This window comes from Triticum dicoccoides, chromosome 3A (genome assembly GCF_002162155.2).
Source record: "Triticum dicoccoides isolate Atlit2015 ecotype Zavitan chromosome 3A, WEW_v2.0, whole genome shotgun sequence".
NCBI classification, from domain to species: domain Eukaryota; kingdom Viridiplantae; phylum Streptophyta; class Magnoliopsida; order Poales; family Poaceae; genus Triticum; species Triticum dicoccoides.
The window spans coordinates 261,387,742-261,412,109 of NC_041384.1; the positions used below are offsets into that span (position 1 = coordinate 261,387,742).

Genomic DNA, 24,368 nt, shown 5'->3' on the forward strand with positions numbered 1-24,368 from the left:
TTTAGTTCAAGTCCACTACAAGCGGATATTAAAAACTCCCATCTACCACATAACCGCGGGCGCGGCTCTCGAAAGTCTAAACCCTGCAGGGGTGTCCCAACTTTGCCCATGACAAGCTCACGATCTGCGGAGACAATCCTTCATCTCGGGACCCTCTGATCAGACTTGGAATCCTAGTGCACAAGACATTTCGACAATGGTAAAACAAGTCCAGCAAGACCTGCCGGCGTGCTGACACCCTGATATTAGCCGCGCTTATCTCGTCTCAGGCCACGACCGAATGAGCGAAGCTTACAGTTGGCTGAGACCTAAGTTGCCAAGGGGGCGCCGCAAGGTGCTCTAGTTTGGACCAACACTAATGAGGAGCACTGGCCCGGGGGTTGATTAAGTCCTCGGGGTCGGGAAAGTCCCTATGCAAGTTTTAGTTGTTATTAGGCAAATGCTAAAACCAATGTTGGGCCTTGCTGGAAGAGTTTTATTTAAAGCGAACTGTCAAGAGGGGCCCATAAACCCTCATCGTGTTAGGGACGCAAAATTAAGGAACATAACACCGGTATGACGGAAACTAGGGCGACAAGAGTGGAACAAAACACAAGGCAAAAGGCCAATCCTTCCACCCTTTACCAAGTATATAGATGCATTAATTAAATAATATATAATGTGATATCCCAAGATATCCATGTCCCAACATGGAACAACCTACAACTGCACCTGCAACTAGCAACGGTATAAGAGGGGCTGCTCAAAGAGATAATATAGCCAAACAACGGTTTGCTAGGATGGTGGAAAGGGTTAGAGGCTATTTCATGGCATATTGGGAGGCTTGATAAACAAGTGGTAGGTAGCACAACATAGCGATAGCATCAAGACAACTAGCGTAGCAAAGATAGTAGTGAGATCCAAGGTGATGGTCATCTTGCCTGAAATCCTGCTAGTAAGAAGAACGAGTCCATGAATTAACGGGCTTAGTCGAACAAATCCTCACGATTGCAACGAAACAGGAACTATCGAGAAGGAGCCCAGTCGGAAAGAAGCAAACAACATGGTAAACACGCAACACATAAACATGACATGATGCTTAACCAAGTATGATGCATGACAAGGCTACATGATGCTACTTATGGCAAGAGATGATGCATACAAGAACAACGCATCAAAGAAATTTTAAATGAGGCCGGAAACAACATAATTTTTTTGAAAACTCCCCATATGCAAATTTCGAATTTGGTACTGATCTGAACACACCATTATGTTAAAGTTGTTAACCAGCAAGTTAAGGTGCATCAAGATGATCTACACGGCTTTCTAGTCAAGCTACATCTAATGTTCAATTAATTCGGAGCTACGTCCTAGAATATATGAGCAAAACAAGTTAAACATGGCATTCATGAAAATTCAAGCAAGACACAATCACAAGCACTCCAAAACATGGATGCAACATGACTTGATGAAACTACATGCAAAACCAACCAAGTATCATGTAGAGCATGCTCCAAACGGAGCCAGGGTTCATCACATACACTCCATACAAGTTTCAAACACAATCTGCCCAAAATAGCAACTAAGCACTTTGCAATCAAGGAAACAACATGGTACAGGAAACATATGGACACAAACTTGATATGCATTCAAAGCACAAATTACATTCTTCAACTAACATCAAGGTTCAGGTTCATAGGCATCAGGATCTATTATATACTTAAAGCAAGAGTCAAATAAGCCATCACGTTCTTCCACATATGCTAATATTTTTTACGCCATTAGATTACAGTAACAACGGCTAAGATTTAAGTGGTTTTACGTAACATCATAAAATATATATACCGGTAGTATTGAGCTTTTATGGTGTCACGTTGAACGGTTACATACAAGTACGGTTGGTACAAAAACTACGGTTGATTAAAAAAGCCAATCATGACATGTACGAATATGTGTAAGATAAAACACATTAACATACCCAGTCAGCCGGCTTTGGTCATGTCTGCATGCTTCATATACAAGAGAAACACACGGACACGTATTCATGCAGTGCCTAATTGATTTGCATGCCGTGATTGATTTCTAGCAAACACACAACTTCAATTGGACAAGAACACATACACGTATCATATGCGACGACCAGCCCCCAAGCAGCATAAACACACACACGCCACTATTGCCAGCCAGCACGATAGCAGCAAGCATTCAGTATGCGTCCACCACGTCGGCAGATTGAAGGTACTGAAGCGTACAATATCACCCATGATGGATTGCAGGTACTGAAGCATCCAATCTGCACTCCCGATGCCGCGATGCCCAACAGAGCAAAGCCCCAATCCAAACACACGCCGAAAAAACCAGGACGCCCAGCTGTATAGCAACACCATCAAGTTGAAGTAATATCAGCACTCCATGTGTGTTTAGATATTTGCATCTCAAAAAGTTTTGACAGCTTCTTTAAGAACAACCTATTTTCATGTACATTACTACAATTAAGTTATAGCATCACTTATTTGTATTTGACCTATAATAGCTATTTTTGAAATTGTTCTATCTTCTCAATAAAAAATACTAAGTATATCTCATTATTCATAGGGCCAAACAATTCATGCTACCTTTCATATCAAAGAGCAATCTATTTATGGATTCAAAATTTCAAGGTTCTGGAATCCATAAAAATACCGCCAATGAGCAATGTAAGTGAAATATATTTTTCATACAAAGCAAACATACATGAGGTAAAAGGATCTCTAGAGGTTTACCCAGATTATCGCTCGAGTTTCTATAAAGGATACACTACAGAAACATGCAGAAAAAGAAAAACAATGCTCAGGTATGTTTATAGTTCTGAAATAACTGGAGTATTATATAATATTTATGATTCACTAACATGAATGGTGTGGTAGGTATTGTATTCGACTCCAAATTAGTGAGCATAAAACTACTACAAGTTGCACTTTATTTGAAAAGGACGCTCCAAGCTTGCTTAATACATCTATCTCTAACTTGCTGAGATAATTCAATGGGAAATGAAATGCCAAGTTGAATGGATGTAATATCATCTTTGGCACAGAAAACTATGTAGTAAAAAGAACATTTGTGCTCAATGATAGGCTTGAGATGCTCTACTTGAATGATAAAGCTGAGGTAAAGGTGCATTTAACTTTTTTTCAAAAATTAAGTATCGTGTCTAGAATTCCCTAACTAATTCACCTTACATATATTGCATTGAAATTGATGGATGATGAGGTGGACACTGTGTTAAAACATGAAAGGAAGAAGCAGAACATGCACCGATAAAATGGTGATTGGTTTTTCCACTGTATACACTTCTAGATTTTTATAAATGTGTCTAATTTTAAATTTATATTTATTTTGCAGTCACAGAATAATAATGTTTCAACTACCAAACTACGGTGTGTCTGGTGCGAATGAAATAGGAACCACCCAATAGTAATGTGACTAAAATAAACAAAGATGGGCATCAAGACAAAATAACATCATCGTCACGTGAGTTCCACGGTGACAAGAAAAGAAGACCGGGATATGTTGTAATATCAGATGAATCAGAGGAGAATGCACGGAGCATGTTTGCCAGAAAGCAAGGGAAAAGATGTCAGCCGAAACAATACAAGGCTTGAAGATGAAGATGAAGTACGTAAACCGAAGCCTAGGACAGCGAGGAAATTATCTAGAAAATTGGTGCATCAGTAGCTTATCAATTAAATAATAGGGCAACATATTTTACTTACCAAGATATATACAGTAAGTGTACTTGACATCTACAAAGATAAGAAGAAAACTTATTATATTGCAATAGCATTATGTCCTTAGTCTAGAATAGACTGAATACTTTCTTTAGATCAACCAATATAAGGAGACATTAACACTATGAAAAGCATGTCATATTGTATTTATTTGAAATATAGTTAGACATATACTTTTGGGAGTTCTATGTTCTTGGTAACAATTCTTCTATCATGTTGCATTTTCTATTCAAGTGTACCATGAGAAAAATTCCAATATTATAGTACGAGTAATATAGAAATCTTAGGAAGGAGCACAAAGATGATTTGCATTAGGAAGGATACAGAGAAATAACACTTATGGTGGTAAAAGTCCAGCAGTACAAACAATTAGGAAGGCATGAAGATGAAGAGTCGGATCTTGGGCACGGTAAAATAATATCCATTGCTACTGCCACCATAAGGAAGAATACAAGTGGTCAGCTCGAAGATAAAGTAGGCGAAATAAAGATATTGTTCTGGGTACTAAAACCTCCATGACTCATATAACCTTTTCAGATTAACAAAACCATGAATAGATGTTCAATATTATACGTACTAGTTGCAACACATGTAAAAATTCAACCATTGTATCTCAACTGACGTAGTTTTTTTACAATTAACAAGTTAAAACCTAATTGCTAAGACAAGGTAACAACAAATAAAAAATGACTTTACATTGCTATGTAGGAATTATAAGCCATAATATTATTTAGAATGATGGTTATCATCAGCACTCACATGTGGTAGAAGTCCAACAACACCGACGATGAGGAGGGCAAAAACACAGTGGTTGGCCAAACATGTTGCTCACATCTTGGTGCTATTTATTTATTTCGCTATCTCCTCATATGAATCTGCCTCCGTTACTCACACACCTCTAATAGACCATAGCAGTAGTCCACCATCTGTACTGTGCCGCTGATCCAGTTATTCTCCATTAGCTTGCCCTGGTAAACAATTATTCTCTGTCCTATGCCACCTTGGCATTGATGCCCTGGCACCAACAGCTTGACCCAGTAGAACAATTTTGTCCAGGAAATCCATGAACCGGTACTCCATCCTGCATGATATCTCTCACCACTCATTGGATGGGATATCTGGACAAACCCAAAGATTATACACCAAATATGTATAGGTTCAAGCTCAAAATAATAATATCAGCATTGTCACAGAAAACTATACAGTAAGTTGTTCCTGATGATTGGCTTAAGATGTTGTCATTGAACAACAAAGTTAAGAAAGTAAAGGCGCATCTAGTCCTCTATACGATTAAGTAATGTGTACTTAATTTTCTTCATTGATTCGTCTTGCATGCTATGGAAGTGTGGCAGAAACAATATTTTTAAGTTGGGTTAGATGCGCCTTTACAAAGAAAAATAATGACAAAGACAATAATGTAAGTTCTCGGTTCTAACCCCTAAAGAATCGAAAGGGAGATCAATGACAAGTGAAATAATAAGTCTATAATCCACATTCTCTGAATAATCTATCCATGAAAACAACAATTATGTATGAGGAAATTTCCTAAATTATAATTACAAGTAGATAGTGCTTCATTGTAAAAGTTAGACACTTCATAAATTGAAGTTTAAAATCATCACATTACCTGTGAACAAATTTTACAAGTGACTTAAATAAATCAACTTATAACGTACATACACTGCCAAGCAAGAGGAGAAATGATTTGAGTCACAAACAGAGAAGGATTAAAGGTGTTAAGTAATGACATGAAGTGCCCAAGCGAAAATAGTGCAAAGAATATAGTATACAAGGAGATATTTTAACTTCTTTTATTCCTCAAGTAAATGCATATGAGAACCAACTCATGATTTTTCCATACAATGTTTGGTAGAAATAACTAACGTATAGTAATAAATAAGGCAAGGAAGCTTTAATACAAAAAGACTTTGTAGATTGGATTTACAATTATTTTGTAGACAAGAAATGAGGGTTACATTTTATCTATTGAATGATTAGAAACTGGATTTTCCTAACTATATTGAATCATGTGTTACAATAGTAGATGCCAATGCAGATTAATATTTCCAGCTACTTTAATGCATATAGATGTTAACAACTGCAGAAACATCATCAACTATAATATATGAAATTAGTGTCACACGGTAATACATTGCATATAATGTTGGCTATATAAAGCTCTATATATTGCTAAGGAAATGCTGAAGAGACGATAAATTAAGGATCAGTACAATGTGAACATGAAAAAAGATGCAACTTCAATTCCCTACAAAATGAAAGGGAAATCAACGGTAGATCAAATAGTTATATAGTGTAGATCCCGCATGTAATCGATACATGAATAAGACTGTACGTACACAAACTAAGCAAGTCACATTATGAAGTACTACAAATGATGCGAAGCAAGAGGAGAATGGGAGCATGCAGAGGGATTCATACCTGTCGCTCTTCATCAACCTAAGCGTCAAGGAACGAGAGGCCATTCTACACAACGCCAAAGCTCTCTGCCAGCACCTGTGATCTCCCAGGCGACTGGCATCCACCTTTCCTTATCCGCGACGACGATATGCGATCTCACTGGTGGCCAGAGCAAGAACAGCTGCTCGAACACCCGGTCGCCTCCACGGTCAGAATGGCTTGGAAGATCGGCACACACCAAATCGCTGGGAAATCCGCGAACATGTGCACCCTTCGTCAGGTCAGTCACCGCCTCCTCCGCACCACCAACCTCCAGCACCGTCGCCCCGGCCGCGCCAACCATGAAGATGTCGAGTAGCACGACGCGTCCTCCTGGGATCTCCCTTGCCCACCCTACCCAAATCACAAAGAGAATAGTAAAGTAAAGAAAGGGGATTTTGTTGTCGGCGTGATTTGGGGAAAACAATAGCCTTTTCCTACTTTTTGCTATGGCAGGAATATTAGATGTACATATTTTGCTCTGATGGATGGACAAAGAGCACGTACTTTGACCGATAAGTGAGAAATACGTTCTGTGAAAAAGAAAAAAAACAAGTGAGAAATACGATGCGTGGCAAAACTGCAAAATTCACTATTACATGTGAAACCACATTGGCGGAAGGATGTTAAAAAGACTACATATAACCAAAAGAAAAATTAAAACATTAGCTACAGAGAGGTTTAGGACATTAAAAAAGGGGTGAAATGCTAGACCAATGGCATTTTTTAAATATAATATATATACAAACCTAGCTGACAAGGCATTTTTAGTAAAGATTTTCAAATGGATACAAATCATATAGTGGACAAACAAGTGAAAAAAAATATGATTGTGTAGATGAACGTAACAAGTCAAAATTGTTAGGAATATGTTGTATAAATAATATTGTACAATAAACATAATCGAAGTTTGAATCAAGAGAAAAAGAGCATCAATCGATGGTGAGTCAAAATTCTCTATTATACAAAAATAGTCTATATGCATAAATAAAATGTGTAAAGAGATTTTATATTTAATTACAATAGTGAGTCTATTTTACACAATTCAATTTTTCTATAATGGATTATGGCCATGTAATGGCATAATAGGAAATGCCTAAAATGGATGAAAAAACTAAGAAGAATATATGATAACAACCAAAACACACACACGAAAATGAATTAAAAGTATGTAGGAGTTTCTTATTCAATAATAGTGAAATTTCATACAATGTCAATAAAATAATAAAATGATTAAACCAAAGTATCATAAATGCAAATCATTCATTGCAATATAATTATATCAAAACCTAGCCGCGCAAATGTGCGGGTACACCCACTAGTTAATCAAGTGAGATCAATGCAAAAAGTAACTTTATAACACACATTAAGACTTAGTGAAAAAATGGGCATACGTGTGAGCAGGAATAACATGTTGACATGTTGGGGGCATGGAACAATGAGGCTACAGTGCAAGAAAATAACAAGAAAAAGAATGTCATTAAAGTACAGGTTAAACATGGCAAAACATGATTACTAAGCATCTCCATATAACATCTAGATCAATGGCATTAATCAAGACAAGTAAGAAAGTCATAACAGATTCTCAGACTGAGTGAAAAATAGACTAAGGCTAAAAACAGATTCATGATGCACACTTTCAGATAACAAAAGTGTATTCTACGGGAACATTTCATGGCATCAAAGGGCCTGCCAAGAATGTACAGGTAGAGCACTACGAAACATGATCACTGATCTACTTCTAGAAACCAATAGAACATGCTCAAAACATCATGGCAAGAATGCAAATGATAACAGATTCAGAGACTTAATGAAATGTAGTGAGCATGGCAGAAACACCGACAAGTAGACATGTTTTCAAGCTTGGTTAACTCAACATAAAGCATATCATGGCATGTGAATACAGTCAAATGGAAGAAGGCATATTTGTTCAGCTACTCATGGCAAGCACATGGTCATAGGATGCATAGAACACTAGCTATTCACATGGCAAAACTGAACTTACTGATAACAGGCTGACAGAAACATTATTTAGCAAATTTACGGCATGGTAATGATAACCTAAAGCATGCCATAATTTCAAACAAGGGCATGAATAGATAGAGGATAACAAGATATACAAAACATCCTTAATGAGAAACTATACATTATGCATGGATTCACTTGTAGCATCAAGTTAACATGGCAACATAATATAGCAGGTTCAGACTTAGCAGAAAACACTAAGTCACTGAAATCAGCAACAGCAAGTACCCTACTTTGCATTCTTGTGCTAGTCACCATAGGGCACATAAAAATGCATGGGTTGCACCATTGTAAAGATGTCATGAATATACTCCTAAAACATGTTGACATGATGCTCAAAAGATAATCACACGAAATGCTATAAAAAGACAAATCAACAAGTTATGATGACTTCCAGCAGATAAGATCATTGAGCACTTTTGCAACAATGATTAGGGCAACAAGATGAGGAGTAACATGCATGCAAACTACTCCATCTTCTAGAGCACTCAGAGATAAACATTTTGACATATCGTATGCGCAAATCAGAGCAACGAGCACGGAGTATGAGCATTGCAACAAGTACACATGAGATGGAAAAACTTTGGGACTTGGCAGAAATATACCCTCGTGGATCGAGGGTTTCGGCACGCGAACCAAGACGGCTTCGAGCTCGCCGGCGACAAGGGAGAGGAGATGGCCGAGGAGGTCGGAGGACGCCAGGCGGCAGAGCAACGGCGGCGGATCCAGCTAGATCGGGCGCCGGCGAGGTGGAGACGGCACGAGCGGTGACGCGGCTCGGCTCCGACGCGGGGTCTGGTGGGCGACGGTGGCTGACGGGCGCGGGAGGCGGCGAGGTGGCGCATCGGAGCGGGGCGATGACGGCGAAGATCGGCGGCAGTGTGAGGGAGGCTCAAGCGCGCGATGGCGGTGGACGGGGCCGCGCGCGCTGGCCCTGGCAGGCCTGCCGTGGACTCGCGGGCCGGCGGTGGTGGGAGGTGGTGGAGTTGCCACATGGCAGTTCCTGGTTCGCTTCGGGGCGGTGGCTGGACGTTTCCGGCTTGGGCGGATATGTTTCCTGCTAGGGTTTGATCAGGATTTTGAGGGGGAGGTGCTAATTTATAGGGAGAGGGCTATTGAGGTGCGGTTTTCACCCACACGATCGTGATACAACGGCGAAGAGCCTGGAGAAGGTTTAGGTGGGCTAGTGGGCTGTTGGGATGCAAAGAGAAAGGGGTCCGGCGGTTAACCATTGGGGCATCAAACGACCTGCAAATAGAACGGAATTTGACAGGTGGTCTACCGGTTATATACCAAGACCACTTGTCAACTCTCGGCCCATTCCGAGAACATTTTTCTCCCTCTCACGAAACGAGATCTGGAAGGTTCGGCGGGTGCATGTGAGAGTGCCAAATTCTGAAACGGAGAACGGAGAAAGTGACCAGATGCAAGAGATGAAGACGAATGCAAATGAGATGCACATGATGACATGGAAAAGGGCAACACGCAAGCGAATGACATGGCAATGACAACGAATAAACGGAAGATACCTAACGCATCGGTTTCAGGGCGTTACATCGGGATCCAGCATGAGGAGGCCGCTCCTCGTGGATGTCTTGGATGTCGTCCGCCACGCGAGGCTTGGCCACTCGCGAGGGTCTTGAGTTGTTGATGTTGAAGCTGGGCCGTACCGGGCCATTGGCGAGCCATGGCGTGGGACGCAGACAGGCAAGTCTGGGTACCCCCGTTCCCAGAATGCCGACAGCAGCTATAGAACTTGTTGGATACTTCATATCTCTCAACTCGGGCATTTGCTCGAAATTTTAACTTCAACTCCTGGAACATCTCATATGCTCCGTGACGTTCAAAACGTCTTTGAAGTCCCGATTCTAAGCCGTAAAGCATGGCACACTGAACTATCAAGTAGTCATCAGATCAAGCTTGCCAGACGTTCAAAACATCAGCATTAGCTCCTGTGGCAGGCCTTTCACCTGGCTGTGCATCAAGCACATAATTCTTCGGTGCACTAATGAGGATAATCCCCAAGTTACTGACCCAGTCCGTGTAGTTGCTACCATCATCTTTCAACTTAGATTTCCCTAGTAACGCGTTAAATTCAAGGGAACGGTAGCACGGGCCATTGATCTACAACATGGATATGTAAATACTATCAGGACTAAGTTCATGATAAAATAAGTTCAATTAATACTTAAGAATTCCCACTTAGATAGACATCCCTCGATCATCTAAATGATACGTGATCCAAGTCAACTAATCCATGTCCGATCATCACGTGATATGGAGTAGTCATCAATGGTGAACATCTCTATGTTGATCATATCTACTATATGATTCATGTTCGACCTTTCGGTCTCCAGTGTTCTGAGGCCATGCATTTACATGCTTGGCTCGTCAAGTTTAACCCAAGTATTCCGCATGTGAAAACTGTCTTGCACCCGTTGTATGTGAACGTAGAGTCTATCACACCCGATCATCATGTGGTGTCTCAACACGAGGAACAATAGCAACGTTGCATACTCTGGGAGAACGCTTTTTACCTTGAAATTTAGTTAAGGGATCATCTTATAATGCTACCATTGTACTAAGCAAAATAAGATGCATAAAAGATAAACATCACATTTAATCAAAATATATGACATGATATGGACATCATCATCTTATGATTTTGATCTCCATCTCCAAAGCATCGTCATGATCTCCATCATCACCGGCTCAACACCTTGATCTCCATCATTGAGTCGTAGTCGTCTCGCCAACTATTGCTTCTACAAGTATTGCAAACGCATAGTGATAAAGTAAAGCAATTACATGGCATTTGCATTTCATACAATAAAGAGACAACCATAAGGCTCCTGCTGGTTGCCGATAACTTTTACAAAACATGATCATCTCATAAAATAACGTATATCACATCACAACATGCCCTGCAAAAACAAGTTAGACGTCATCTACTTTGTTGTTGCAAGTTTTACGTGGCTGCTACGGGCTTCTAGCAAGAACCATTTTTACCTATGCATCAAACGACAACAGTGTTTTGTCAAGTTTGATATTTTAACCTTCATCAAGGACCGGCCACAGTCAAATTCGATTCAACTAAAGTAGGAGAAACAGATACCCACCAGCCACCTTTATGCAAAACTAGTATGCATGTCTGTCGGTGGAACCGGTCTCGTGTGTGTGGACATGTAAGGTTAGTCTGGGATGCTTCATCTCACAATACTTCCAAATCAAAATAAGACTTTGGTGGTAAGCAGTATGACTATCACCACCCACAATCTTTGTGCTCTACTCATGCATATCATCTACGCATAGACCTTGCTCTAATACCACTATTGGGAATCGTTGCATGGAAAAAAACAATTCTACCCACACACAATGATCTGTCCATGGAGATGCATAGCAACAAGGGGGAGAGTGTGTCTACGTACCCTCGTAGACCATAAGCGGAAGCATTTGACAACGCGGTTGATGTAGTCGAACTTCTTCTAGCTCCGACGGATCAAGTACCGAACGTACGGCACCTATGAGTTCTGCACACGTTTAGCTCGATGACGTCCCTCGCCCTCTTGATCCAGCAAGACGTCAAGGTAGTAGATGAGTTCTATCAGCACGACAGCATGGTGACGGTGAACTGATCTCCTCAGGCCATCGCCTAAGCACTACGAAAATATAACCGGAGGCGCAAATGGTGAAGGGGGCGCCGCACATCGATAGGAAATTGTCCAGGGTGTGCTAGGGGCGCCCCCACAAATATATAGGTGGGAGGGAGAGGGGAGGAAGCCAGGGTGCGCCCCAAGTAGGATCCAAATCCTACTTGGGGTTTCCCCAAGTGGCGCCCCCTTCCATAAAACACCAGAGGGAAAAGGGAAGGGGGAAGAGAGAAGGAAGGGGGCGAACCCACTCTTTTCCTTCTCCCAATTTGCCTCCTGCCATAGGGGGCGCGCCACCCCTTGTTCCCTCGGGGGTGTCCGATAACCCCTCTGGTACTCCGATAAATACCCGATACCTTCTGGAACGCTTCCAGTGTCCGAATACAATCGTCCTATATATCAATCCTTACCTCTCGACCATTTCAATACTCCTCGTCATGTCCGTGATCTCATCTGGGACTCCAAACAACGTTTGGTGACCAAATCACATAACTCGTATAATACTATATCGTTAAGTGTGCGGACCCTATGGGTTCGAGAACTATGTAGACATGACCAAGATACATCTCAGGTTAAGAACCAATAGCGCAACCTGGATGCTCATATTGGCTCCCACATATTCTACGAAGATCTTTATCGGTCCAACCGTTATGACAACATACGTAATTCCCTTTGTCCATCGGTATGTTACATGCCTAAGATTCGATCGTCGGTATCTACATACCTAGTTTAATATCGTTACCGGCAAGTCTCTTTACTCGTTCCGTAATTCATCACCTCATGATTACTCCTTAGTCGTTTGCATGCAAGCTTATGATGTGTATTATCGGGAGGGCCCAGAGATACCTCTTCGGTACTCGGAGTGACAAATCCTAATCTCAATCTATGCCAACTCAACAGACACCTTCGGAGATACATGTAGATAATCTTTATAACCACCCAGTTTTGTGACGTTTGATAGCACACAAGGAATCCCTTCGTTATTCGAGAGTTGCATAATCTAAGTAATGATGTGATTCCGTTATCAAATCACAACTCATGTCCATGGTCAAGAAACCTTAACCATCTTTGATCAATGAGCTAGTCAAGTAGAGGCTCACTAGGGACATAGTCTTTGTCTATGTATTCACACATGTATTTAGATTTCCGATCAATACAATTCTAGCATGAATAATAAACATTTATCATGAATAAGGAAATATAAAATAACAACTTTCTTATTGCCTCTAGGGCACATTTCCTTCAATTGGTGCCTCTCCGATGATGCGTATGGCTTCTTCTCTCTGTTTTGATTCTCATTACAATGGTCTCCTAGAGATCTATTTAATGTAACTCTTTTTGCGGTATGTTTGTTGGGATCCAATGAACTTTGAGTTTATGACCAGATCTTTTATCCATGAATATTATTAGAATCTTCTTTGATCTTTTATATGCATGATTATTTATAGCCTCGTATTTCTTATTCTAATGTTTGGTTTAGTTAGGACAATTAGATCAATTATTATTGCAATGGGAAGATGTGCTTTGTGATGGGTTAGATCGTACGGGGTCTTTCCCGGTGACAGAAGGGGCAACAAGATACGCATGTATCGTTGCTATTAAGGATAACAAGATGCGGGCTATTCCTACATGAATAGATCTCGTCTACATCATGTCATCGTTCTTATTGCATTACTCCATTTCTCCATGAACTTAATATACTATATGCATGTTGGATAGCAGTCGATGTGTGAAGTAATAGTAGTTGATGCAGGCAAGAGTCGGTCTACTAATCTTGGACATGATGCCTATTTATTGATCATTTCCTTGGATTTCATCATAAATATTCAATTTTCTATCAATTGCCCAATAGTAATTTATTTACCCACAGTATGATATTTCTTGAGAGAAGCCACTAGTGAAATCTATGGCCCCAGGGTCTATTCTTTATCATATTTGCTTTCTGGTCTATTATTTACCAATTTTGTTTTCAGATCTATTATTCCAAAAATCCAAAAGTACCTTGCTGCACTTTCTATTTGCATATTTTATCTCGTGTTTTATCGAGATCTATTTATCCAATCTATCACAATTTTATCCCGTCAACTTGACAATTTCAGGCGCCGTTACCCGAAGAAGGGATTGACAACCCCTTATATGCATTGGGTTGCAAGTATTTGTTCTTTGTGTAAAGGCACCGTTTACATAGTGTTGTTTGGTTCTCCTACTAATTTGATACCTTGGTTTCATAACCGAGGGAAATACCTATCGTAGTTGTGTTGCATCATCCCTTCCTGTTTGGGCAAATACCGATGTAGTTCAAGCGACATCAAAAGGAATTTCTGGCGCCATTGCCGGGGATACATCATCAACATTTATCAGGTTCCTAGTCACAAATCTCATCTCCTTGCAATTTACATTAGTTGCCATTTGGCTCTCGTTTTCATCTCCCCCACTTGACAAAAAATTCCCTTTTTATTCACCTTCTTTAGTTTTGCCCTTTTTCTTGTTTGATCTTTTGTTTGCTTGTGTTGCCATGTACCTTCTATATGCTTGCATCTTCGCTTGCTAAAAATCTATTGATATGGATCCCCATCTACTAGCTAATCTTTTTAAAATATCCAATCATGATGAACCAATTTCTAGTGAGTTGAGTGCACTAGATTATCTTTATGAAGCTTTGCTTGAGATTCGTGAATCTGAAAATTGTGATGAAGAAATTTATGAAGTGGTTCATGATAACTCCTAGAAAAACAATCATGGGTGCAATGATTTTAATATAAATTCTATTAATGTAAATTGTGCTAATAATATGCAAAACCCCAAGCTTGGGGATGCTAATTTTTCTATGTGCATTACTTATTGCAATGATCATGATGGGGGTGATTCTTCTTATGATCTTGAAAATTTATTTAAGCATCATGATGAGTATGATATTGATAATAATGTTTGCAATAATACTGAAAGTGTGTTTGGAGGAGCGTCAACTTTAGCTAAAAATATTCCTACATATTTGGTGAGTGTTCAATCTTATGAATTTTTTGATGAAAGTGGGTTCGGATAGGTTATGACTTTAGTTTATGTTAATCCCACTATCTTGGAAGATTATAAGACTTTTATGCTTGTGGATCATGAAAATAAATTTTTATATGATTGCTATATTGTTGAATTTAGTTATTTTCATGTTACTAAATTACCTCTCATTATGTTTAGATTTTCAATGTTTTATTCCCCTCCTTTGTATATGCTAGATATTTCTTGTCTTGATAATTTCTTTGCTTATAAAATTCTTGTGCATAGGAAGTATGTTATACTTAAATGTGTTTGGCACATGTTTCACGATGCTTTCTCTTTGTGTTTCAATTAGTATCTTTCGTATGAGCATCGTTGAAATTGAATGCCTAGCTAGGGGCATAAAATGATACAACTTGTTGGGAGGCAACCCAATGAATAAAATTTATTTTTTTTCCTTTTCCTTTCTGATTTTGAGTGTTTGCACAATTATGCTACTCTTATGATTGTGATTTTTATATTTTATTTAGTTTTTGTGCCAAGTAAAGCCTTTGGGATTATGTTTAGTGATAGTTGATTTGATCTTGTTGGAAAGCAGAAACACTTGCGTCCAGTAATATAATTTTTATAAATCAGATAAGCGACATAAAATTCTTAATTTTTTACACAAGATTGATATACAAATTTCCTACATTGTCCTAATTTCTCAGAAATTTTGGAGTTACAAAAGTATACAAAGTTTTAAGATTGCTACAGACTGCTCTATTTTTGAAAGATTCTATTTTCGTTGCATTGTGTGCTTTTTTTATGAATCTATAGAATGTATCGGTGGGTGTAAGCCATGGTAAAGTTGGAATACAGTAGATATAATGTAATTGTAAAATATGAATGGGTTTGCAACAGTACTTAGAGTAGTGATTTGCTTTCTTATACCAACAGATCTCATGAAGGTTTTGTTATGTTTCGTGTGATTGAAGTTTTGAAGTTTTGGTGAGATCACGATGGATAAAGGAATATGGAGTGAAAAGAGCCTAAGCTTGGGGATGCCCATGGCACCCCAAATTAATATTCAAGGAGAACCAAGCAACTAAGCATGGGGATGCCCCGTAAGGCACCCCCTCTTTATTCTAACGACCATCGATATTTTACTTTGAGCTATATTTTTATTCGTCATATATCATGAGTTTTGCTTGGAGCGTCTTGTATTATATGAGTGTTTGCTTGTTTTGCTTTTTAGTTTGTGTCAGCTATCCTTGCTGGCACACCTATTTGAGACAGCAAAAATTATGCTACGATTTGTTAGAATTGCTCTCTATGCTTCACTTTTTTTGAGCTATGGAATTGCTCTATTGCTTCACTTATATATTTTTGATCATGGTGTCCTTTAATATTTTTGAAGGAATGCTCTCACGCTTCACTTAGGTTTATTTGAGAGTTAGTAAATTTTTGAAGAAATTATCTCATGCTTCACTTATATTACTTTGAGAGATGAAAAATTTTATGCTCATGTTCTTCACTTAAATTTGTTTGAGCTTATAAAAAAGCACCATATTATATTAGTCGCAAGGTGATAGATATTCAAGAGGGATATAATAAAAACTTTCATGAAGATCATTGGACAAAGTAAACTTGATTCCTTGTAATAGTTTTGCGGTATGATGATAATAATATGTGAGTCATGTTGATGAGTAATTATGCTTAGTAAGAAGATTGTTGTTAAGGTTTGTGATTGCCTATGCAAGCACGAAAGTCAATAGTTGTTCAATGAAATTACATCCTACTTGTGGTGCATTATTCGGTGTTAGTTATCCTTAATGCTCGCTTATGTGATTTTTCGTTTCTTGGTTGGTTGCTTCTCAATCTATTTGCTAGCCTCCACTTGTATTAAGTAGAAATACTACTTGTGCATCCAAAATCCTTAAACCTAGTTTTTCCATATGAGTCCACCATACCTACTTATATGTGGTATTCCCGTGCTGTTCTACGCAAATTTCTATGTGCCATCTCTAAATTTTCAAAATAAATTCCCTTTTTGTGTGTTCGTACCGCTCATGAATTGGTAGGGGGTGGCCAATATTTTCCATGCTAGATTTGTTATTCTCAAGATGAGTCTTTATTCACATATCATTGCACGAGAATACAGCGGTAATAGGGATGCGCAGTCCCGAAATGAAAAAAGAAATTTACTTTATGTTGTCAAATAATAAATTCCTTGGGAAGTGTTGGTATGGACGGTACCCGTGGATACGGATAACCGTGGAATGTGAAAGAGTGGTGGAAAAAGGAATAAACTGCATTTTATGTTTGGGAACCGCCTATGATATATCTAGCATGGAAAGTGTTGGGAATTACTCGGTCGTTTTCGCTGACGGGAAAAGTATGCCTCTCAAAAATTTTATCTCTCAATTTAGGCTTTGAGCTCTAGCACCTCTACAAATCCCTACTTCCCTCTACGAAGGGCCTATCTATTTACATTATGCAATTTTTATTTTTATATGAGTCTCCATCTTCTCTTATAAAGCACCAACTAAGGGGCACAATGATCGTACTTGAGCATTGAGTGTAGCTAATATGCGAGTGTGTTTCATGAATGGATCAATGATTGAGCATGATGGCTAGGGATAACTTTCTTTAGTGTTGATATTTTGAAAGACATGGTTGCTTATTGATATGCTTTAGTATTGAAATCTTTATGTCAAAACTAAACAATTCCTTTGAACCATATAAAAGTCCAAATGTACATGCTACAAAAGAAAAGAATATGTGATGAACATGTTAGGCAACATTCCACATCAAAAATTCCATTTTTATCATTTACCAACCCGAGGACGAGTAGGAATTATACTTGGGGATGCTGATACGTCTCCAACCTATCTATAATTTTTGCTTGTTCCATGATGTTATATTATCATTCTTTGATGTTTTAGAATCATTTTATATCTACTTTATATCATTTTTTGGGACAAACCTATTGCCATAGTGCCCAGTGCCAGTTTTCTGTTTTTTGCTTGTTTTTTACATCACAGAAAATCAATACGAAATGGATTCCAAACACAGCGAAACTTTCTGGAGAATTTTTCTTGACTCTGACACCTGTTAGGCCAAAGAAGTACCAGAGGGGGGCTCCGAGGGAGCACAACCCACCAGGGCGCGCATGTGGGCCCAGGCGTGCCAAGGTAGGTTATGCCCACCTCGGTGACCTCCCGCACCACCTCTTTGCCCTATAAATCCCCAAATATTCCAAAAATGCTAGGGGAGTCGAAGAAACACAATTCCAGCAGTTGCAAGTTCCATAACCACAAGATCCAATCAAACACCATCACAGAGGGGTTCATCATCCTCATTGGTGCCCCTCCGATGATGCGTGAGTAGTTCATCATAGACCTATGAGTCTGTAGGCAGTAGCTAGATGGCTTCCTCTATTCGATGTAACTCTTTTTGCGGTGTGTTTGTTGGGATCTGATGAACTTTGAGTTTATGATCAGATCTTTTATCCATTAATATTAGCTGAGTCTTCTTTGATCTCTTATATGCATGGTTATTTATAGCCTCGTATTTATTCTTTGAATCTTTGGTTTAGTTAGGCCAACAAGATCAATTTTTCTTGCCATGGGAAGAGGTGCTTTGTGATGGGTTCGATCGTGCGGTGTTCTTTCCCAGTGACAGAAGGGGTAGCAAGACACGCATGTATCGTTGCGATTATGGATAACAAGATCGAGGCTATCCCTACATGAATAGATCTCGTCTAAATCACGTCATTGTTCTTATTGCATTACTCGGTTTCTCCATGAACTTAATACACTAGATGCATACTGGATAGTGGTCGATGTGTGGAGTAATAGTAGTAGATGCAGACAGGAGTCGTTCTACTAATCTTTGACGCCTACATATTGATCATTGCCTTGGATATCATCATAACTATTCAATTTTCTATCAATCGCCCAATAGTAATTTGTTTGCCCACCGTATGCTATTTCTTGATAGAAGCCACAAGTGAAATATACGCCCCCCGGGTCTATTGTTTTTCATATTTGCTTTCTGATCTATTATGTTCCACTTTTACTTCTAGATATATTATTCCAAAACCCAAAAAATACCATGCTGCACTTTTTATTTGCATATTTCATTTCACGTTTTATAGAGATCGATTTCTCCAATCTATGACAATTTTATCCCGTCAACTTGACAATTTCTAGCGTCGTTACTGGAAGAAGGGATTGACAAACCCTTATACACGTCGGGTTGCAAGTATTTGTTCTTTGTTTGCATGTACCGTTTTCATAGTGTTGCTTGGATCTCCTACTAATTTGATACCTTGGTTTCATAATGTGAGGGAAATACCTACCGTAGTTGTGCTGCATAATCCCTTCATCTTTGGGGAAATAACGACGTAGTTCAACCAACATCAAAAGGAATTTCTGGCGCTGTTGCCGGGGATTTACATTATTTTCCATTTGCCTCTTGTTTTCATCTCCCCCACTTCAGAATTATTTGCAATTTACATTGTTTTACATTTGACTCTCATTTTCATCTCCCCACTTCACAAAAAATGCCTTTTTATTTGCCTATCAGGGTCAGCACATGATTAGTATGGAACCTGATGCTAAACCTGATTTTGATCACCAATGACGTTTGAATCCTAAGATGAAAGAAGTGGTTAGAACTGAAATACTAAAGCTTCTGGAAGCATGTATACTCTATCCCATAGCTGATAGTAGATGGGTAAGTCATGTTCATTATGTCTGTAAGAAGGGAGGTATTACTGTAGTTCCTAAAGATAAAAATGAACTCATTCCGCAAAGAATTGTTACTGGCTATATAATGGTAATTGATTTTAGAAAATTAAATAAAGCTAGTGGAAAAGATCATTACCCTCTGCCGTTTATTGACCAAATGCTAGAAAGATTATCTAAGTACACAAACTTTTGTTTTCTTGATGGATATTCTAGTTTCTCACAAATACCTATTTCACAACCTGATCAAGAGAAAACCACCTTTACTTGTCCTTTTGGAACTTATGCTTATAGACGTATGCCTTTTAGTTTATGCAATGGACGAACTACCTTTCAAAGATGTATGACTGCTATATTCTCTGATTTTTGTGAAAAGATTGTTGAGGTTTTCATGGATGATTTTTCCGTTTATGGAACTTCTTTCGATGATTACTTAAGCAACCTTGATCTATTTTTGCAGAGATTTGAACAAAATAATATTGTCTTGAATTGGGAGAAGTGCCACTTTATGGTTAATGAAGGTCTTGTATTGGGGCATAAAAATTTTGAACGAGGTATCGAGGTGGATAAAGCGATGCAATTAAGAAAATGCCATGTCCTAAAGATATTAAACACTACCGGAATCAGGAAATTTGCCGTCAGCCATTTCTTTGTCGTCTGCCAGCTCACGACAAAGAGGGTATTTGTCGTCTGCTTACAAAAAATAGATGTCAAAAAACAGGCTAAAGGCAAAGATACTATTTTCCATTAGCCAGCTCTTTGCCATCTACTAGCGAACGACAAAGAACCTTTGTCGTCAGCTAGGAGACGGCAAAGAGGTGGGGTGGGGCCACTGACGGCAATGATTCTTTGCCATCCGCTAGCAGAGGGGAAAGCAGTGACTACCTAATGACCCACCACCTCCTCTCTCTCTTCTCTCTCTGCCTCTCTCTCCCCGACCACAGCAATGCGCCACCCCGACCCCACGCCGCCTCGGCCAGCCACCTGCCACCATCGACGCCCCGCCGCTCCGGCCTGCCCCTCGATAACCTGAAGCCCCGGCCCACCGCTCGATGCTGTCGCCGCCCTAATGCCCCACGGAGCCGGTGTCTCACTGCCCCGACCCATCGCGGTAAGTTTTTTCTCTGTTTTTTCCGGATTGGTTATTTTAAATAGTTAGTATAAACAGAATTAGTTAAATAGTTAGTATAAATTGAAACCGTGGTAGAAGAGCTGTGGTAGAAGAGAGAGCGAGGAAAATATCAGGGAGTTTCCGGTTACGGTGGGTGGTCGGGGCCGAGCAATGTATGGAGGTTTGCGTGTTTCTCTCGTACACATACGCGCGTGTGTGCGAGGTGTTGAGATCTAACTGAACCCGAGGGAGGCATTGGGCTCTAACTGAACCCGAGCGATTGCACTAGCTACATTACTGAACCCCGATCGATCCCTTGCTGTTATCTGAACCCGAGTGATTGCTTCACTACTGCTGCTAACTGAAGTCGATCAAAGTTGCCTCTTAATGAACAGTTCCGTGTGGGGTTTGGATGAATAGGACCCCATGGTTGTAGAGGCTGTTGTCGCTGGATGAACAGGACCCCGATCGAGCTAGTTGGGGTTGGATGAACAGGACCCCGTGGAGGGCTGGATGAACAGGACCCCGTTTGTGCACTTTGCCATGCCATACGTTATTAAACCATACATGCATCATACTTGATTGTGCATCATGCCATGTTTTTGTGATGGTTTTTTACCAAGATGTTTGCTTCTTCTCGGTTGTGCTTCTCCTTGATAGTTCCGGGTACATAGCGATTGTGAGGATCCATTCGACTATGTTGGTTCATCTACTTCAAGGACTCGTTCTCCTTCCTAGTGGGATTTCAGGCAAGATGACCGTCACCTTGGATCTCACTACTATCATTGCTATGCTAGTTGTCTCGACGCTATCGCTATGTCGCGCTACCTACCATTGGTTTATCAAGCCTCCCAAATTGCCATGATAGCCTCTAACCTTTTCACCCATCCTAGCAAACCATTGTTTGGCCATGTTACAGCTGTGCTTAGGCCCTCTTATAGCGTTACTAGTTCAAGGTTGCTCCATGTTGGGACATGGATTTCATGGTATATCACTATACCTCTTATTTAATTAATGCATCTATATATTTGGTAAAGGGTGGAAGTCTCGGCCTGTTGCCTGGTGTTTTGTTCCACTCTTGCCGCCCTAGTTTCCGTCATACGAGTGTTATGTTCCTTGATTTTGCGTCCCTAACACGGTGAGGGTTTATGGGACCCTCTTGACTGTTCACTTTGAATAAAACTCTTCCAGCAAGGCCCAACATTGGTTTTAACATTTGCCATAATAATACTTGAACATAATAGTTAATTGGCATAGTGCGTCATGAACCTGAGGATTTTTACATAGCAGGGGGGCCAGTGCTGATGGTGTTGGTCCCAAAGAGAGGACTGTGTGCGACCGCCCCTAGGCAACTTGGGTTATTTGGATCTTGTACGCTTTGCTCATTCGGTGTACCCTGAGAATGAGATCACGCAACTCCTATCAGGCTAGGTCGGTGCATCGGGAGGTCTTGCTGGACTTGTTTTACCATTGTCGAAATGTCTTGTGCACCGGGATTCCGAGTCTGATCGGAGGGTCCGGAGATGGAGGATTGTCTCCGTGGATCGTGAGCTTGTCATGGGCTAAGTTCCGACACCCTTGCATGGGTTTAAACTTTCGAGAGCCATGCCCACGGTTATGTGGCAGATGGGAATTTGTTAATATCCGGTTGTAGAGGACTTGAAGTAAACTCAATTAAAATACACCAACCGCACTTCATAGCCATCACTATCTCCTTTCGGGAAGTTCGAGATGAGAACATGGTTGGGTTATGTTTGAACGTAAGTAGTTTAGGATCACTTATTGATCGTTACTATTTTGCGACCATTTGCATAGTTTCTCATCTTACTCTTGTACTCGTGAGTTAGCCACCATACTTTTCTTAGCCGATGCTGCAACCTCACTAGTTTACCCCTTGCTTACCCATTTAAGCTCTGCTAGTCTTGATACCCATTGTAATGGGATTGTTGAGTCCTTGTGGCTCACAGATTACTACACCAACAGTTGCAGGTACAGGTAATGCGATGATCATGACGCGAGAGCAATGTTTGCTTGTGTTGGAGTTCTACTTCTGCTTCTTCTTCTTTCAGGGGATAAGTTCCTAGTCAGCAGCTTGGGCTAGCAGGGTGGATGTCATTTGAGCCTTTGTTTGTGTTTCATCCGTAGTCGGATGTTGTTCTATGTATGCTGTATTGATGTATGCTTTTGTATGTACCCCAACTATTGTGCAATGGTACGTTGTAATGAAATCCACCTTGCAAAAGCGTGTCAATATGCGGTTCTATCCTTGGTGGGACCTTTGAGTCTCTTTAGGATAGTGTTGCATATTGGGCGTGACACAGAACCACCCCACCAACCGCGCAAGTACGACCCACGTTGTCAATCAGTGCGTGTCAAGCCACAAGGTGATTAAGTGGCAGCATTTGCCACATGGCAGCCATCTCCTATTGAAGAAACCCATATGTGACACTCGTCGAGCGACGTGTCAAGAGAACAGGTGCGGAGCTGGCAAGATAAGGCCGGCAGACCTTGCCGGATAGCTAGTGATGTGACACTGAGTGGTGCATTTAATGCACCCTGCCAGACCGCAAAGTTAGGTATGATAGCATTGTTTGCTATCATATCAGTTGGTATTGACTGTTTTGCCACTGTGGTGACCCCTTAATCTATAAAAGGAGGCCCATGGCATTTGTGGGAGGGGGTTAGAGGGTTGGAAACTTGACAATCCCAAGCCACCATATGCTTGTGGTCACCATAGCCCTGAGGCAGGCCTTGCAGGGCAAGTGTACCATGCACCACCATGTTCATTTCCACCATCAATCGACCAAAGTAGGAGTAGGGTCTTACGCCTTGCGGCGGCCTAAACCTGGGTAAATTGCTTGTGTGCTCTCTACCGTGCTGCCGCCCGCTGGTCTGCTCTTTGTGTGTAACACCCCGGATGTAACTTACCATATTTGTACTCCAACTCTTGCCATGCTCTAAGTTATGAGATTCCCCTCGTGGTAGGGTTTTGTCTTCGTTTTGCATTTTGTCCATATCATGCATATCATATCATGTCTTCATGTGCATCGCATTTGCATACGTGTTCGTCTATTGCATCTGAGCATTTTTCCCGTTGTCCGTTTTGCTATCTGACACTCCTACGTCCTCCGGCGCCCCCTTTCGTCTCTTTTCATCAGCGGGTGTTAAACATTCTGGGAATGGACCGAGATTTGCCAAGCAGCCTTGGTACACCACCGGTAGACGGCCTGTCAAGTTTCGTGCCATTTGGAGTCCGTTTGATACTCCAACGGTTAACTGGGGAACAGTAAAGGCCTCGTGTGTGTTGCAGCCCAACACCCCTCCAAGTCAGCCCACAAACCCACCCAAACCCCCTCCATCCTCTTGGTCGTTCGATCACGACCGCGTGTCCGAAAACCGCACTCCAGTTGGACACTCCCACCTCCTTCTAGGTATATATATGTGCACCACTCCAAAAATTCGGGTCCAAACCCTAGATCCAACTCCCTCCGCGTCGCCGGACATGTCCGCCGCCCGCCGGACATGTCCGCCGCCCGCCGGACATGTCCGCTGCCTGCCGGACGTTTCGCGCCGCCGCCCCGAGCCAGTAGCATCGTGCCACGTGGCCTCCGCCACCACGTACCGTCGGCGGCCCGCCAGGCCCGCGCTGGGCCTT

At 40.8% G+C, this 24,368-nt stretch overlaps 1 long non-coding RNA gene across 2 annotated transcripts; it reads right to left on the reverse strand.

Moving 5' to 3' along the window:
• Positions 1-1,812: 1,812 nt before the first annotated feature.
• LOC119268041 lies at positions 1,813-6,622 on the reverse strand. 2 transcript variants are annotated; one of them, XR_005132807.1, is made up of 4 exons: positions 6,186-6,622; positions 4,506-4,864; positions 3,732-4,176; positions 1,813-2,349 (listed from the first exon to the last, which is right to left on the reverse strand). It is a non-coding gene; the product is annotated as an uncharacterized LOC119268041 (long non-coding RNA). The 2 variants fall into 2 exon arrangements; XR_005132806.1 differs by lacking the exon at positions 1,813-2,349 and having other exon boundaries at positions 2,522-4,176.
• Between the last annotated feature and the right edge of the window lie 17,746 nt (positions 6,623-24,368).